Here is an 18,062-nt window from a genome sequence, read left to right on the forward strand (position 1 = left end):
GCCGTGCACTGACCCCTGCAGATTAACCTACCCCATAGCTTGACCTTCAGTGCATCATCCTTCAGGATGTTAGAATTTGCCTGTGTTGTGCCATGTTAGTAAGATACCTGGAGAATATAAAGTGACAGCACCAGAGACCAGGTTAGTGGGTGTAACTTGTGCCCTCCCTGGTTCGTGCCTGAACCCTTTTATGATAGCATCCCTAAAAACCCTTCTGTAAAACAAAGCCCCTGGGCTCCAGAGGAATTTAAGGTTAACAAAGTGGAAAGGATAGGGTTCTGAATCTCTATATTTATCAAAACATTAGAATTCCTCTCATACTAGCGCATGTATAGAATAGAACTTGTGAAAAGCATCAGATTAGAAGTAAACTAGGCATTTAAGGGAGAGGCCATACTCCTATTTCAAATTGTTTGATTCCAAAATGAGAGACACCCAGGGCCAAACAGTGTCCCTTTATTACACAAGAATAAGAAACAAGACATACTTTGGCACTCCTGGTATACATTTTTCTACTCTACTGGCAAGTACTGAACTCCTCTAGAAACGTTTCAGAGAATAACCTGTCTTGGGTACCGACCATATTCAGAGATCTTTGGTCTTAATTCTTCATACATATCTTCACCTGAGGTTTGCTCTTTTGTGGCCAAAAGGTCATTCTTTGGCTTACCATTTTGCCATTTGACTTCAAAGTTCGGGGACGCCATTTGCCATCATATTTTGAGCTTATGTCTATTTTTTATATTGACAGCAGAGGTGTGACTTGTTTAATTAATGTACTATTAAGATTTTATCACTTTTCTGCCTTATATTTCAAACCCTTTTTGTTTCGTACTATTAGGCAAAGCCTTTGTGCTTTTTATTGATTTGCTTTTTGAGATGGAGTTCAGTCTTAGATACATAAATTTTACACATCAAGAAAGAATTCTGTTGTCTAGAGCAGATAAGATTGTTTTCCAAACTTAACATTTTTCTCAACTCCATCCAGAGCCAAGCCTGCAGAGTTAGAGGAGCAACCATTATTTTAATGGTTCCCAATGCACAATGAGGTAAATGATCCCTAGAGAGACACCTCAGAATCTGCATCAGAATGTAGTTTTTGTTTGTTTTTGTTTTTTGAGGTGGAGTCTCACTCTGTTGCCCAGGCTGGAGTGCAGTAGTGGGATCTCGGCTCACTGTAACCTCCACCTCCCGGATTCAAGCAATTCTCCTGCCTCAGCCTTCTGAGTAGCTGAGATTACAGGTGCCCACCACCACGCCTGGCTAATTTTTGTATTTTTAGTAGAGACGGGGTTTCACCATGTTGGTCAGCTCGTCTGAAACTCCTGACCCTGGGTGATCCGCCCGCTTCAGCCTCCCAAAGTGCTGGGATTATAGGTGTGAGCCACCATGCCCAGCCAGAATGTAGTTTGAAAGACACTGTCAATATTATTTTACGTTTGGAAATGCAAAATATCACCTATTTTTATAATACAAACTACCAAAAACAAAGGTCAACAAAATCATCACTGAGAGAGAGTCATAGATGAGGCCATAATTCTCACCTGGAGACCTTTGGGGCTTGAGGTTTTGTTGTTAACATGGGACATTTGCTTTTTAAAGCTTGGAAAACAGGAATATAGGCTAAATTAAATTCCGAATCTTGACATAAAGTCTTAGTACTAAACTACCATCAAAATTATGTGTCAGGAGTAAGAATACAGCAAAAATCACTGGTCCCTTAGAGCTTATACTCCAGAAAATGGAATAAAAGTAAAATATGTCAGATAGTGGTGTGGAGCAAAGTAATGTGCAGGAAAGAGACAGGGAGTGCTCAATGCGATGAGGGATCAAGGAAGGAGATATCTTTCAACAAAGACCTGAAGAAGGTGAGGAAGGAAGTGATGTGGATATGTAGGGGAAGATCCTTGTAGGAAGAAGAAATAAAATAACACGGTATGCTGAAGAACAGCAAGGGGATTGGTGTGGCTGAAGCAGGATGAGTGAGAGGGAATGGGAGACAGGAAACCTGGGCGATGGAGGGTCAAGTGGCTCAATGATGTGATTCACTTACCTTTTTTGGATTGCTCTGACTGCTATGTTGAGAAACATCTCAAGGAGGCCATAGGAGGAAGAGGAGACAGGGGAGACCAGTACACTCATCAGGTGAGGGGTGATAGTGATAGTGCCATGGGTGATTGGAGTGGTCAGGTTCTGGTTATGTTTGATGGTAGAGCCAACAGGATTTATTGACAGGCAGAATGTGGGAGAACGGAGTCTGGGAAGATCCAGTAGCTTAAGCAACTGGAAGAAAAGGGGTCATTCACTGAGCTGGGAAAGACTATAGGAGGAGCAGGATTTTACGTGTTTTATCTATGTCCACGTTAATGATTCCCGGAAGCCAGGTCCACTTAAGTCACTTAGTAGCAGCCATATTTTATCCAGTTTTAAACATTTATCATAACTTCCTCACCAGATTGTAAATGACTCCTACAACCCTTGCACTTAGTTGCGAAAAGGCTCAATAAACATTCCATGAAGGAATATCTTACTGTGGCTAATGGTGGAACAGCAAGGGCTTGGCTGACAGTGATGACTCAACTAGAAACTGCATTTATGATCTTGGTTAAATAACCTTTTTGGGTTTGTGTGTCTTTACAAGTGTAAGATTTTAAAGATTATATTGTCAAGAAAAAGTATCAGGCCCCTGCTACCCACTACACACCCTGCTAAACCCAGGGGCCCTAAGATGCTGCCCTCAAGCTGCTCAGGGTCAAGCTAGGGACTGGACCAGAGGGACCTGAGGATTTTTCATAAGTTCAATGCCCAGACAACCCCTAGGACCCCTCTCACCCCCCAATTATTTGTGTAGATCATTTGATTCCTCCAGTGGACTCTTTTTGAGAGGATGTTCCCAGCCTTCCCCAAAAACTCCATGACAATGGGCCAATTTAGCAGCATCTTCGACCCTGTAGAATGTATTGTCATGCTTCCCCAAGAAGAGTCCTGGTCATTCCTGAGATTTTTGGCTTTACCAATGAAAGAGCCTGGTGTGGGAAATGAACCCAGCACCCATTCTGCCAAGGCGTATAGACAAAAAGCAGCCTTGACCAGGAGCAGTGGCTCATGCCTATAATCCCAGCGCTTTGGGAAGCTGAGGCAGGCGGATCACTTGAGGTCAGGAGTTCAAGACCAGTCTGGTCAACATGGTGAAACCCCATCTGTACCAAAAAATACAAAAATTAGCTGGGCATGGTGGTGCGTGCCTGTAATCCCACCTATTCCGTAGGCAGAGGCTACAGTGAGCCAAGACTTTGCTACTGCACTCTAGCTTGGGTTGGACAGAGTAAGACCTTGTCTCCAAAAAAATTTAAAAAGCAGCCTTATGGCTCAAATAAGGAGCGGAAGGGACTGACAGTTGCATTATGTTGGCACAGAACACATCTTGGATGATAATGGCCCCTTCCAGTGTGCAGCATAGATCTGGACATTCTCTCCTCTGGCTGGCCAGCCACTCGCCTACCCCTCCCACTGTTTACAGGAAACGTGGAAGAAATTAAAACTTGTGGCCAGTAAGAGTGTAACCATCATGTGGAGACTCAATTGGATTTTTTTGTGTGTGGTGGTTTAAAAGAAAACAAAACAAAATACTACATTTCAAAAACATTTGCAGCAAAAAATAAAGTAAATCATTATCTCAAGCTAATTTTCATAAGTAAATGCTCTGTTTACTTGTATCTTGGAAAGTTGCAAAACATTTTATTTTATTTAAATGCTTAAGGGAATGTAGAGATTTGCTCAGTTATGAGATAGAAATCCTTAAATCTAATCACTCAATTTGAAACATTTTATCCACATATTGAGAAATATGTGAAAAGTTTTACCAACAGACCACTAAAACATAGTAGGGAAGCAAATCATATCACCTGCACACCCTAAATTCCTGAAGTCTATATAGCAGCCAGTGAAAGTGCCAACATTCAGCTAACCTTTGTTTTTCAGCCACCCTAACAACAGCGGGGGGTGCAGGGAGGGGAATGGGGTTCACATTTCCAGTCATAGTTCAAGAAGTGTTTTCTCAAACCAGTCCCAGGCTTCCTACAATTTCCTGCAATTCCAATACAAGCAACCACACAAGGTGGGGGGTAGGAGGAAGAGCTGGTCCTTTGGCCTCCTCTCCACTGGAACCCTTCACTTGTCTTAAGACGAAAAACTGGCCTGGAGGTGGGGGGTGTGGGGCTCCTCAGGCAGCAAGAGCCACTTACAGAGCCTGGGAAGGCCTGGCCTACACCAGTTTCAGACCCCACAACCCTCCTTCAGGGCTTCCAGGGCCGCTCTTGGGGCCACATAGGTGGGCTTAGAGGATCAGTGCTATCGTGCCCTCTGCTGAACTAGTGCACATAATAAATTCTAAATAAGCGTTATTATTACTACGAGGCCTGAGACAGACACCCAATCTCATAAGAGGTGCCCAAAACACTTAGGTAGACCTCCTTCAGACCCTTGATGCTCACTCAACCTGTAGGGGGTTTGACTGGGGATCACACTTTGAGAGCCATCGGCTGCTCCATCTCTTCATAAGACTGGCTCTGCCTGTGACAAAGCAACACTGGGACCACCTTAGAACAGTAGTTCTCAACCAGGGATGGTTTTTGCCCCCAGGGGGCATTTGGCAGTATCTCAATTTTTATTTTTATTTTTTAAGTTTCTGAGACAGTCTCGCTCTGTCGCCCAGGCTGGAGTACAGTGCTGCAATCTTGGCTCACTGCAACTTCTGCCTAGCAGGTTCCAGTGATTCTTGTGCCTCAGCTTCCCAAGTAGCTGCAACTACAGGCATGCCCCACCATGCCTGGCTAATTTTTGTGTGTGTGTTTTTAGTAGGGGTTGAAGGGGTTCACCATATTGGCCAGGCTGGTCTCGACCTCCTGACCTCATGTGATCCTCTCATCTTGGCCTCCCAAAGTGCTGGGATTACAGGCATGAGCCACCATGCCCAGCCTCAAAAAATTTTTGTGTTGCTGTTGATATCTAGTGGTTAGAGGCCGGAGATGCTGCTAAGCATCCTACAAGGTACAGAACAGACCCCTGCCACAAAGAAGTGTCAGGTCCAAAATGTCACTAGTGCCTAGTGTATCCAACAGTTAAGAGCACAGGCCTAAGGGACAGACCTGGTGCCACTGGCCAACCGAGCAGCCTTGGCCATGTTCCCTAAGCTCTGCAAACCCTAGTCTCCAAGCATCAAATGGGAATAAAGATATCTGACCTCAGAGTTGGTGTGTGGAACATAAACAGAGTCACACAGCTCAGGCCCGTGAGCACACGAGCAGGCGCTCGGTGAGTGCCAGGCTTTATTTTCAGGCAATCCAAAGCTCTCTGCAAGGGGAAAAACCACTTTGCTCTGTCTGAGCTACAGAGACCTTGTTTTCATAGATCAGGGCATCATGACCCCAGGTTCTCCATTTGGCTGTGCGCCTGACTTCTCCTCTCTATTACTTTTCTCAGTGCTAGGGAACTCATGCAAGGGTGCAGGTGGAAGCCCACCGGGGGCGAGAAGTACACACAGAAATCTCCTCCCTGCCTAGCAAAGCAGCAGTATCATCACGCAAGAGCTCCAGAGAAACCTCTTTTCTCAGAGCTGCTGGCTCAGCGGAGCAAAGGTGACTTTGTGGGACTCTGCGCGGGTTGAACCAACCCTAACTAGGATATTATGAGCCATGCTGGTCCCCCAGTAGGAGGGCCCAGGCCTCACAGTGGAGACTCAGGAGGAGTGGCCTCCACACCACACCTCAGAGGAGGGAGGTGGAGGAGCTGCTGGGCCTACGGGAGGGAGAGCTAAAGGGCTCCCTGAAGAGGAGAGATCAGAGCCCTGCCAGAGGCCCTGGTGGCAAGAAGGGCACAGAATGGGAGGCATGCCATGATGGTGATCCCATGCCAGGAGGAAATTTATTTTCTTTCTTTCTTTCTTTTTATTTTTTTCTTTGAGATGGAGTCTTGCTCTGTCGCCCAGGCTGGAGTGCAGTGGCACCATCTCAGCTCACTGCAAACTTCTACCTCCCAGGTTCAAGCGATTCTCCTGCCTCAGCCTCCTGAGTAGCTGGGATTACGGGCATGCACCACCACACCAGGCTACTTTTTGTATTCTTAATAGAGACAGGGTCTCACTGATACACACAGGAGACACAGAAATACTGGATATAAGAGGGCAGTTCCCTGGCAAAGGCCCACCCTCAAGCCTGGAAACCGGCGGCCCTAAATGAGGACACACATTCCTGTTTTCACACCAAAAGTTGTCTTTGACCTGCCACGCTCCCCTATCCTGTGCCTATGTAAACCCCAAACCCTAGGCTCCACAAGCCGATGAGATGAACAGAAGAGCAGAATGGCATAACGCCCTGGCAAAGAGAAGAGAAGAGGAGGGGTGTGTGAACAACGAGAAGAGTTCGGCTGGGGACGGTTGGAGAGGAGATTGGCCACTGAATGGTCAAACTCGAGGGAAAGACCATCTTCCCACTCCATCCCCCTTCCAGCTCCCCATCCATCCCACTGAGAGCCACCTCCACCACTCAACAAAACCCCTGCATTCACCATCCTTTAAGTCCATGTGCGACCTGATTCTTCCTGGATGCTGGACAAGGACCTGGGTACCAAGAGGGCACTGAAGTCAGTTAAAACTTGAGCTGTCCATGGATGGCAATACTGAAAGAGTGCACTGTAACATGCACCCCCTTGGGCTTTGGGGGTTGCAGACACCCACCCCCTGACGCTGCCCTGGGGCTGGAGCCCAGCTGTATTCACCCCAGCTCCTGCACCTGCCCATCCGTTCCCCCTCCCATAAGGGGTTTGAACACATATGGCAGCCGAACAGATGAGCCATACCCCGCTTGGAGGGTCAGGGAACTCTCCCATTTTCATCACCGTGTTGCCCAGGCTGGTGTCAAACTACTGGACTCAAGCAATCCACCCACCTCAGCCTCCCAAAGGGCTTGGATTACAGGCATGAGCCACTGCCCTTGGCCTCCAGGAGGAAATTTTTTACGGTGTCGAACCAAAAACTGCCTCCTGCAGGCCCTGTCCTTCCCCTAGCCCTCTGCCCCTGGACCGTGCCTCTGGAAGGGCAGCCCCACCCAGTTCTGGAACAGTCCTGGGGGCAGAAAGGGCTTCAGAAGTTCCCACTGCACCAGCATGTGGGTTCCACCTGGGCTAGGGTTAACAGATTTAGGAAATAAAATATAGGACACCCAGTTAAGTTTGAATTTCAGAGAAGCAACAAATAATTTATTAGTCCACGTATATTCCATGTAGAACTTATGTATTTTATCTGGCAGCTCTCCTCCCTCCACACACGGAGGACACAGTCCCTCGGGAAGAGAAGCCCCTGGGGAGAGGCGCTCTGCCCTCGGCCTGCCTGTGGCTGCTGGTTCTGAGGGGCGGAAGGTGCCTGCGGAGGGTGTGCCCCTGAGCTCTAAGCAGGATGCAGTCAGCTTATGAGGGACCATCTTCAAGTCTCCAGAAAGTTCTAAGTTCAAGGAAGGGATAAAACCCCAAGCAGGCCCAAGGTAGCCCCAACCTCCCTTTCCCGGCCCTCCCCTGTCCCATGGGCCCCTCCTTCCTCCCTCCCTCCAGCAGGGCCTCCCCGCCCAGCCTCAGTGAGGACTTGGCCCCAAGAGGCCTCTCTCAGGAGACCCACTGGGCACCCAGCCTTTGCTCCATCATTGGAATCACCCTGGTGCGGACGCGTCTCAGAGCCTGGAAGCTGGAGTCAGGGCCCTAGGTTCCTTTCCTTGCTGTCATGTCCCCTTAGGCAAGTCCCGTGCTCACCCAGTCTCCATTTCTTTCTCTGGAAATTGGAGACTAAGGCCCCTGCCTCCCTTAGGAAGTGTGAAGCTGGTGGTAAAGGAGGACACCTGTGTTCCGGGCAGTCATTATTCTCTGCGGCCCTAAATCTAAGTCTGTGCAAGGGGTCACCACTATGGCCGTCTGCTCTTTCCCATTTGAAAACGTAATGGGGTGAAGAGTGGCTTCACGACAGCCTCCAGGGACCCTTTAAACTCTTCTAATAGAAAAGATGCGGCCAGGCACAGTGGCTCACACCTGTAATCCTAGCACTTTGGGAGACCGAGGCAGGTGGATCACCTGAGGTTAGGAGTTTGAGACCAGCCTGGCCAACATGGTGAAACACTGTCTCTACTAAAAATGCAAAAAATTAACTGGGTGGAGGCTGAGGCAGGAGAATCGCTTGAACCCAGGAGGCGGAGGTTGCAGTGAACCGAGATCGTGCCACTGCACTCCAACCTGGGCTACAGAGGGAGACTTGGTCTCAATAAAAGAAGAAAGAAAAGAAAAGAGAGGAGAGGGGAGGGGGAGGGGAGGGAAGAAAAGGGAAGGGGAGGGGAGGGGCTCTACTCCATATAGCAGGATGAGTCACACCTCAGAGTAGAAGGTCCTCCTCCATTCCTTGCAGTTCAAAAACCCTCATTTTGAATATTTTCACATTCCAAGAATCATATTTGAAGAGCATCTTTGACTCTTTTTCAAATTCCCATGTCATCTAAACTTTCATGACCTCGGGGAAAGAGCCTAGTCCACCCTTCTAGCCTCACCTGGCTCTGCCTCAGGGCACAATTCTGCCAGCATACAGGCCACAGTCCAGATCGCCAGGCACAGGCAAGGTTCAGGTGCCAGACACTGGGGTCAAAGTGGACCAGAGTTCTAGAAGCAGAAATACGGGCTAATGCAGAGGGCATTCATATGCATTTCATGAGCACTCTCTTACATAATCCTCACAACATCCTGACACCTAGGGAGAGTCTGCTGCCCAGAAAGGGTAAGTGGCCATCCCAACAAGGAAGGTATGGCCCAGAACAGTCCAACTCATCAGGCCAGCAGGTGGAAGCCTGAGTGCAAGGCTTAGAAAACTTGAAGGCAGGCTAGCGCATGCTCAGTGCCTCTGTGGGAGGCTCAGCTACTACTGAGGAGGAAGCGCAGAGTCACAGGATGCGATGGCGCCACTGACCAGCCTCTGAATGCAGGGGCCCGGAAGGGAACCTGGAGGACCAGGAATGGGGAAGCTGGATGAGGAAACAGGAAGCATCGTGGCAGGCACCTGTGATTTCTGACCCGCAGCCCACCTCAAAGATGCCACGTCTGACGCCAGACAGCCCAGGAGCGTACCCCTCTCGGGTCTGAATGGACCCAGTAGGCGGTGTGGAGGACAGCCACGTGAGATGTCAGCGGGGGCCTGGCCAGAGCCCAGGGGAACAGGTGCATCACCCGCCCTGGAGCCCTGAAGTCCATCCCGCACATGCCCTGGTGAAATGCTTCCCAGCACCAGACCTAGGCTGGGCCCAGACACAGGGCACTGTGCCAGATGGGCCCTGAGTCACCCCTGCCTTCCCAAGCTCAGAAGCCACCTCCACCCTCATTTCCCTACACTCTGCTCTGCTCCTCCCTCAGTGTAGACTCCTGAGCCCAATGTCCCTGCACCTCCAGGCCCAGGCCTCAGGCTCACTGGACGCTTGTTTCTAATCCTCATTCACTGACAGTGTTCTGCCCAGTCCTGCGGATCTGGGCAGGCTAGGGGCCAAGGTCAGGCCTCAGAATCCCTCCTCTCTGTGGCTCAGTCTCAAAAACTGACTGGGCTCAGATACATAAAAGTTTAAGGACATTCTCCCAATATCCTGGATGCTCTGTCCCAAGTTCAGACAGCCACAGAGAATCCAGGATAATCCTCTCCAGCACGGTCATCCCACAGAGTGACCACATCTGAGTACCTTCCAGGAAATTTTCAGGTACCAGGCAGATTCTTGACGCTTGAAACAACCCCTTCACTCAGCGCCTGGGGATCAGCCAGAGGGCTGTCTTCACCCGCCCTCCTTAAACCCCCTATTTCAGTGCAATCCCTGGGAGATGGAGGGGTCTCTTCTCAGGCTTCTGCAAATCAGTTTCCCATCTGAGAGTTAACATTTTAGGGAGCTTTGGAAAGAAAGAGAAACATTAGACCAGTGGTTCTCCAAGTGTGGTCCCAAGACCAGCAGCATCGGCATTACCTGGGCACCTGCTAAAAATGCATCTTTCTGGCCGGGCACGGTGGCTCACACCTGCAATCCCAGCACTTTGGGAGGCTGAGGCAGGCGGATCCCGAGGTCAAGAGATCGAGACTTTCCTGGCCAACATGGTGAAACCTCATCGCTACTAAAAATACAAAAAACTTTAGCGGGGCATGGTGACACATGCCTGTAGTCCCAGCTACTCAGGAGGCCGAGGCAGGAGAATCACTTGAACCCGGGAGGCGGAGGTTGCAGTGAGCTGAGATCGCACCACTGCACTCCAACCTGGGCGACAGAACCAGATTCCGTCAAAAAAAAAAAAAAAAATGCATCTTTCCAGGCCCCAGCACAGATGAGTCAGCCACTGCAGGGTGAGCCCGAGCCATCTGCTTCACAGGCCCTCCAGGTGATTCTGATGGTTACTCAAGTTGGAGAACCCCTGCTTTTAGCACCCTCCGAGCGGATCTGGAGAGGTCACCAGGTGCTGTAGACCTCCCTGACACCTGCTGCCAAAGGGAAATCGGCCGCCTGCCTCTGGGGGCACAGGCAATTCCTGGAAGCACCAGGTCGTCCTCCAAGCCTCCTCTGACTTACCGTAGGTGTTAACATTGGGGGGGAGCCCCGAGCTGAATCCCAGTGGCATGGAGCCACCCAAGATAAAAAATTAAAGTTCCCAAAATATTATTGTTGGGAGTACTTGGGAAGGCTCTAGTGTGGTGCCTTTTACACAAATATTGTGAATCACAATAACTGTGTTTATCTTCTTTTTCCTTCAGCAAATAAGGAAACATCTGTGGGGGTGCTGATATTTATTTTTGAATGAGCATCGTAATAGTGGAAATATTTTGTATGTGATTATAGAACCCTGGGGCTAAAGCACTGCCCCTGAGGAGGAGCGAGGAGTTAATTGGTAAATAATGTAGACATTCCCTTCTAATTAAGAAGACTTCAACGATAAATCCTTGTTTTTTAGGTGACAACGCTTGGGGCATCTCTATAAAATGCAAGGTCAGCCCAGTGGGGAACGAAGGCAGTCCTAGCAGAGGGTGCCTGGCCCAACAATCTCAAATTATACTGCCTTTTCTGGGCCTCAGTTTTCCCTTGTTTCTCTGCCTCCTGGAGGAGCTGAGAAACCAGGTGTAGCTCTCTGAACTCAAGCCTCTGATCTTGTCTGGAGCCAGCCCCTTAGGAAGAATCCATCAGTGCAGATCCCCACCGTGGCCGCCATAAACCTCCTGCCTAAGAATCACATTGACCTGCGTGACTCATGCACTCAGTGTAAGAGAAAAGAAGGTGCTCTGTGTCCTGGGGTGACAGGGCAGAAAAGAAGAACAGCCTCCTAAACACCCACTTAATGAGAGCTTGATCCTGAGGCTGGATGTGTGCTCCGACCCTGCAAGATAAAGAAATGCGTAACAGGCCGGGCCCAGTGGCTCACGCTTGTAATCCTGCACTTTGGGAGGCTGAGGCGGGTGGATCACAAGCTCAGGAGTTCAAAACCAGCTTGGCCAACATGGTGAAACCCTGTCTCTACTAAAAGTAAAAAAAGTAGCCGGGCGTGGTGGTGTGCACTGTAATCCCAGCTACTCGGGAGCCTGAGGCAGAAGAATGGTTAGAACCCAGGAGGCAGAGGTTGCAGTGAGCCGAGATCACACCACTGAACTCCAACCTGGGTGACAGATCAAGACTCCATCTCAAAAAAAAAAAAAAAAAAAGCATAACAGGTACATGTAACAGGAGGGGTGAATCTCAGCACCATTATTCAGAGTAAAATAATTAATAATTGCTGGACTAACAAGAGTACCTGCTGTGTGACTTATTTGCATAAAATTCTAGAAAGTGAAGACTAATCTATAGTGAGTGATAGCAGTGATTGTCTTGGGGGAGGGATTACAAGGGGTCCAAGAAATTTGGGAGGTGAAGGAGATGCTCACTGTCTTAATTGTGGTGATGGGGTTTTGATGGGATTCAGGACAAACTACTCCCAAAATATGGCATTTTAACTGAGAGGTGAAGCCAGCTGGACTTCCTGGGTCAAGTGGGGACTTGGAGAACTTTTCTGTCTAGCTAAAGGATTGTAAACACACCAATCAGCACTCTGTGTCTAGCTAAAGGTTTGTAAACGCACCAATCAGCACTCTGTAAAATGAACTAATCAGCAGTCTGTAAAATGGAGCAATCAGCAGGACATGGGCAGGGCCAAATAAGAGAATAAAAGCTGGCCACCTGAGCCAGCCATAGCAACCCGCTCAGGTCCCCTTCCATGCTGTGGAAGCTTTGTTCTTTCGCCCTTCACAATATATCTTGCTGCTGCTCACTCTCCGGGTCCGCACTACCTTCATGAGCTGTGACACTCACTGCAAAGGTCTACGGCTTTACTCCTCAAGTCAGCGGGACCAGGAACCCACTGGGAGGAGCAAACAATTCCGGACGCACCACCTTTAAGAGCTGTAACACTCACTGCGAAGGTCTGTGGCTTCACTCCTGAAGTCAGCGGGACCAAGAACCCACTGGAAGGAATAAATTCCGGACACATAAGCACCCAACAGGTTCCCCCTACCCACTGCCTAGACATAGCCAATTTATCAAGACAGGGGAATTGCAATAGAGAAAGAGTAATTCACACAGAGTTGGCTGTGCAGGAGACCAGAGTTTTATTATTACTCAAATCAGGCTCCCCAAGCATTTGGGGATAGGAGTTTTAAGGATAACTTGGTGTGTTGGGGGCAGCTAGTGACTCAGGAGGGCTGATTGGTTGGGTCGGAGGGTAATCATAGGGAGTTGAAGCTCCCTATGTCTTCTTGTACTGAGTCAGTTCCTGAGTGGGGGCCGCAAGATTGGATGAGCCAGTTTATCGATCTGGATGGCGTCAGCTGATCCATGAAGTGCAGAGACTGCAAAATATCTTAAACAGTGATCTTAGGTTTTACAATAGTGATGTTATCTCCAGGTGCACTTTGGGGAGGGTCAAAATCTTGTAGCCTCCAGCTACATGACTCCTAAACCATAATTTCTAATCTTTTGGCTAATTTGTTAGTCCTACAAAGGCAGTCTAGTCCCCAGGCAAGAAGGGGGTTTGCCTTGGGAAAGGCCTGTTATTATCTTTGTTTTAAACCATAAACTAAGTTCCTCCCAAAGTTAGTTCAGCTTACACCCAGGAATAAACAAGGACAGGTTGGAGGTTAGAAGCAAGATGGAGTTGGTTAGGTCAGGTCTGTTTCACTGTCTCAGTCACAATTTTGCAATGACGGTTTCAGTACATTGGCATATTGAATTATTTTAAGCTGAAAGAATTTCAGAAAACAGTCGCATTCCCCTTTCTCCACCTGTCTCTCCTGAAGCAGGTCATTGTAAGGTCAGCCGAGAGAAAGGAAGAATAGACCCAAAGTCAGGCGAGTACATTTATTGAACGGGGCTGCTCCACCACATTCAGAGGAAGCAGTCCTGAGCTTACACAAGGAGGAGTTTATACTGGGGAGGGGAGTTTGAGGGAGTTCTTTGATATGGCCACGTTCCAGGGTTGTTTGCTGTTTAATTTTGTCACATATCACTTTGTGACGTTTATGGTAGCAGCTAGATGAACAGCAGGAATTTACAGGTGGAAGTAAAGTTTGTTTATGCTTCCCACGACCTCCCCCTGTGCGGTCCGGATGGTTTGTAATTGGGGTTTGCTTATCGCAGCAAGCCCTGATAAGTAAAGCCTGCTGGCTTCACCGTGGTGCCTGGTGCCTAGATAAGGGCTTAGAAATGTAAAGGGGCTCAGGGGGAAGGGTGGGCGGCACGGAGAAGAGTCGCAGAGCATTAGGTGAGGGGTGGGCAGCACGGAGAGGGTTGGGGGACGTGTCGGCAGTACCAAGAAGCTTTTGGGGCAGTTTGTCCCTAAGAGTCATAAAACCTAGGAGGGATTTTCTGACCTTCCACCAAAGCAGGTCACAAGACACTCACTTGAGAGTTGCCCTTCCTATACCTGGAGGAAAGGAACATCCTTATCTCTGAAATCATGGGGTCACAGAGAAGAATCTGAGCAAAAAGGCCTTGCTAAATCCCTCCCAATTCATCACCAGTAGATCACACCTTTGTTCAATTATATTCCTCCATGACTGTCTACCCTTCCTCAAAGTCGGTGTAAAAATATGCAAGTTTAACTTTTCTTCTGGTCTTCATTTCATTAGAAGACTCTTGTGTCGTGTAAAATTTATATAAAATAAATTGAAGGCCAGGTGCCGTGGTTCATGCCTGTCATTCCAGCACTTTGGGAGGCCAAGGCAGGTGGATCGCCTGAGGTCAGGAGTTCGAGACCAGCCTAGCCAACGCGGTGAAACCACCATCTCTACTAAAAATACAAAAATTAGCCAGGCATGGTGGTATGCACCTGTAATCCCAGCTACTCGGGAGGCTGAGGCAGGAGAATCGCTTGAACCCAGAAGGTGGTGGTTGCGGTGAGCCGAGATCGCACCACTGCACTCCAGCCTGGGCGACAAGAGTGAAACTCCATCTCAAAAAATAAATAAATAAATAAATTGATACGCTTTTTTCCCCTAGTCTGCCTTTTATTATGGGGCCTCCGCCATGAACCTAGAATGGGTAAAGAAAAGATACTTTTCCTCCCCTACATTTTTATGAGTGGTCCATATGTCAAAACTTATCCAATCGTACACTTAAATATGAACAGTTTATTATATGTCAACAGTGCCTTAACAAAGCTTAAAAAATAAAAATTCTGTTTCTTTGAGAAACTGGTCACATATCTGCCAGAGTTCCTCTTCTTCCTGACTGAGTTTGAATCATACAGATTTTTGTGGTGCGCTGTTAACATCAAAAGAGACATAAAAGATATTCCAGGGTGAATGGTGCAGGTGTTTGTATGAGGGGCAGAGAATGAATGTATCTTCTCTGTATCAACATTAATATTGGTAATCAACAATTTGAGCATTTGTTATCTGGCAGGCTGAGCATTTTACAAACATCATATTATTTAACACTCACACAACCTTTTGAGTAGATATTATTGGACCCATTTTCCAGAGGAGGAACCTTAGTCTCCGGGACACTAAGTAATTTTGTAAGGGGCAGTAGGCAGACCCAGGACTTGAACCAGGTTCACAGATCTGCACTCTAAGTTGTTAAACTGTGGCCATTTCTGGATGGCATGATTACAAGTGAAATTTTTAAAATATTTTTTATTTTTATGTATTGCTAAAACTTTCTGCAATGAACATGTCTTTTTTTTTTTTTTTTTTTTTTTTTTTTTGAGATGGAGTTTCACTCTTGTTTCCCAGGCTGGCGTGCAATGGCACGATCTTGGTTCACTGCAACCTCTGCCTCCAGGATTCATGCGATTTTCTTGTCTCAGCCTCCTGAGTAGCTGGGATTACAGGCGCATGCCACCACGTCCAGCTAACTTTTGTATTTTTAGTAGAGACAGGGTTTCATCATATTGGTCAGGCTGGTCTTGAACTCATGATCTCAGGTGATCTGCCCGCCTTGGCCTGTTAAAGTGCTGGGATTACAGGTGTGAGCCACTGTGCCAGGCCTAACACATACTATTATTAATAGAAGTGTTTTTAAGCCTTTAAGTTATTACAACTACTTTGTAACAATACTTTAAAAATTCTTCTCCAGTAAAGACAATCTGTACTGCTTACTGAGCCTAGTAAATGCCACAAGCTTAATCTGTCATTTTAATCTACAAAGTAAAAAATGGGAAGCTGAGGCTCTGAGTAGGTGAGTTGTATTCCCAAAATGACAAGTGTGGGAGGTAGGATTGAACTCAGAGCACTCTGGCCCTGGAACCACTTAATCTTGGCATGGCACCAAATCCCACCACATCCGACCAAACACTCCACAGCCATTTTAACATCTCTGAAGTCCCTGTTCCAGTGCTGGTCAGGCGTGCACATGTTTAGCATAGCTGAAGTCACTGTGTCTATCTGTCATGGTTCTATTTTTCCCCACATCAGACCGTTTGATAAATATTTTCCACATTACTTCTGAACTTTTTCCACTTCTCATTGGTTCTTTAGAGGGCCATGCAATACTTCATGCTGTTGATGTACTATAATCACTGCTCGGCCGTTCTTAAAGAGTGGTCTGCAATGAGCTTTTCAAGGAGCCAAAAAACTACCTAGTAACTTATATTCTTCCTCAAAAGGAACGGAGAGAGAAGGGGCAAAAAATACCCTCGTGATTAGAAACAGGTCAGTCACATTCCAAAACATGACAGGGAAAGGCTCAGAGAAATTAACTCTTTCATCCTCAAGAAGGAAGGTTTAGGGAAAAGCTCAAAATATTTATCTATATTGATGCTTGCAGAGCATCAGTCCAAGTATTTCTACTCTTCCATAAAATAGCACATTTTCTTTCACTCACTATGAAACAGATTATCCACCCAACCTCTTCCTGGGGGACTACATGAATTCATTATCTCTCCACATGCCAACCCTGGAGCTTCCCCTGACAGTGGGTCAACTTGGACTGACACTTGGAACTCACAAACTAACACACCAGTGGCCACACAGCTAAGAAATCCAGCTAATCTATCTGCCTCCTGCCCGTCTCCTGGGCTGTCAGCTGCTTACTCAATGAAGACACCTGTCACCCACCTCATCTTAGCCATGCCCGTCACCTCGTTTGGCCTCCGTGGCATGCAGGCAGTGCTCCAGCATGGCCTTGTTCCTTCCATGATGCCTGCATCTCCATCACCTCCAGACTCAGCTGAAGCACTCTGTCAGGAACTGAGATCTGCTTCCGCAGTGGCTGCGCTGACAGCCAGGTGGCACAATCTGGAAGTGCAGGTGCAGGGGGCTTGAAATTGACCAATGAGAGAGAGGAGGCAGGAGGGAGCTGGCAGATAAATTATTTTCTCTTCCTCCTGACTCTTCTAAGGTACAGTGGTTGCATTTAGCTTGGCCATAAACACAGCTCTGACTGTGATCAGCCCGGGAATGCACCACTTTGCATTTGGTTTTTCTCTTTCTGAGCCTTTTCCCTCACACTGGTTGCCCTAGGCTTGTAGTTCCAACTTGCTTTTAGGGAACACAAGCTATGACACCCATCAAGTCCATTGTTTGATATAGTGATTTCCCCAGTGATTCACAAACTTTTACACAGCCTCAAACGCATGACTCTATGCATAAGAAATAAGTATTTTATGAAATACCCAGGAATGGTGGATATATCTATTGCTTTTTTTTAGTTTTCCTAAAAGGTATCATATCATTCACTTCATAGGAAAACAACGACAAACATGTGGCACATGTTAATAGTCGATGACAACCACTACAGCAAAAATTACTTTTTAATATTAATTTAGTGCATTCACCACAGTATCTTTAAATTGATTTAGGACACATTTTGGGAGTAGCTGGTGTATGTCAAGTCTTTTACCAATTACTCACAGTATAAATATCCTATCTCTAATATATAACGAACTTCTAGAAGTCAATATAAAAACCAAAATAGACACCAGTTAGAATGGTGATCATTAAAAAGTCAGGAAAGAATAGGTGCTGGAGAGGATGTGGAGAAACAGGAACACTTTTACACTGTTGGTGGGACTGTAAACTAGTTCAACCACTGTAGGAGACAATGTGGCGATTCCTTAAGGATCTAGAACTAGAAATACTGTTTGATCCAGCCATCCCATTACTGGGTATATACCCAAAGGATTATAAATCATGCTGCTATAAAGACACATGCACACGTATGTTTATTGTGGCACTATTCACAATAGCAAAGACTTGGAACCAAGCCAAATGTCCATCAGTGATAGACTGGATTAAGAAAATGTGGCACATACACACCATGGAATACTATGCAGCCATAAAAAAGGATGAGTTCATGTCCTTTGTACGGACATGGATGAAGCTGGAAACCATGATTCTCAGCAAACTATTGCAAGAACAGAAAACCAAATACCGCATGTTCTCACTCACAGGTGGGAACTGAACAATGAGAACACTTGGACACAGGGTGGGGAACATCACACACCGGGGCCTGTTGTGGGTTGGGGGGAGCGAGGAGGGATAGCATTAGGAG

This window comes from Macaca nemestrina, chromosome 2 (assembly GCF_043159975.1).
Source record: "Macaca nemestrina isolate mMacNem1 chromosome 2, mMacNem.hap1, whole genome shotgun sequence".
In the NCBI taxonomy this organism is placed as follows: Eukaryota; Metazoa; Chordata; class Mammalia; order Primates; family Cercopithecidae; genus Macaca; species Macaca nemestrina.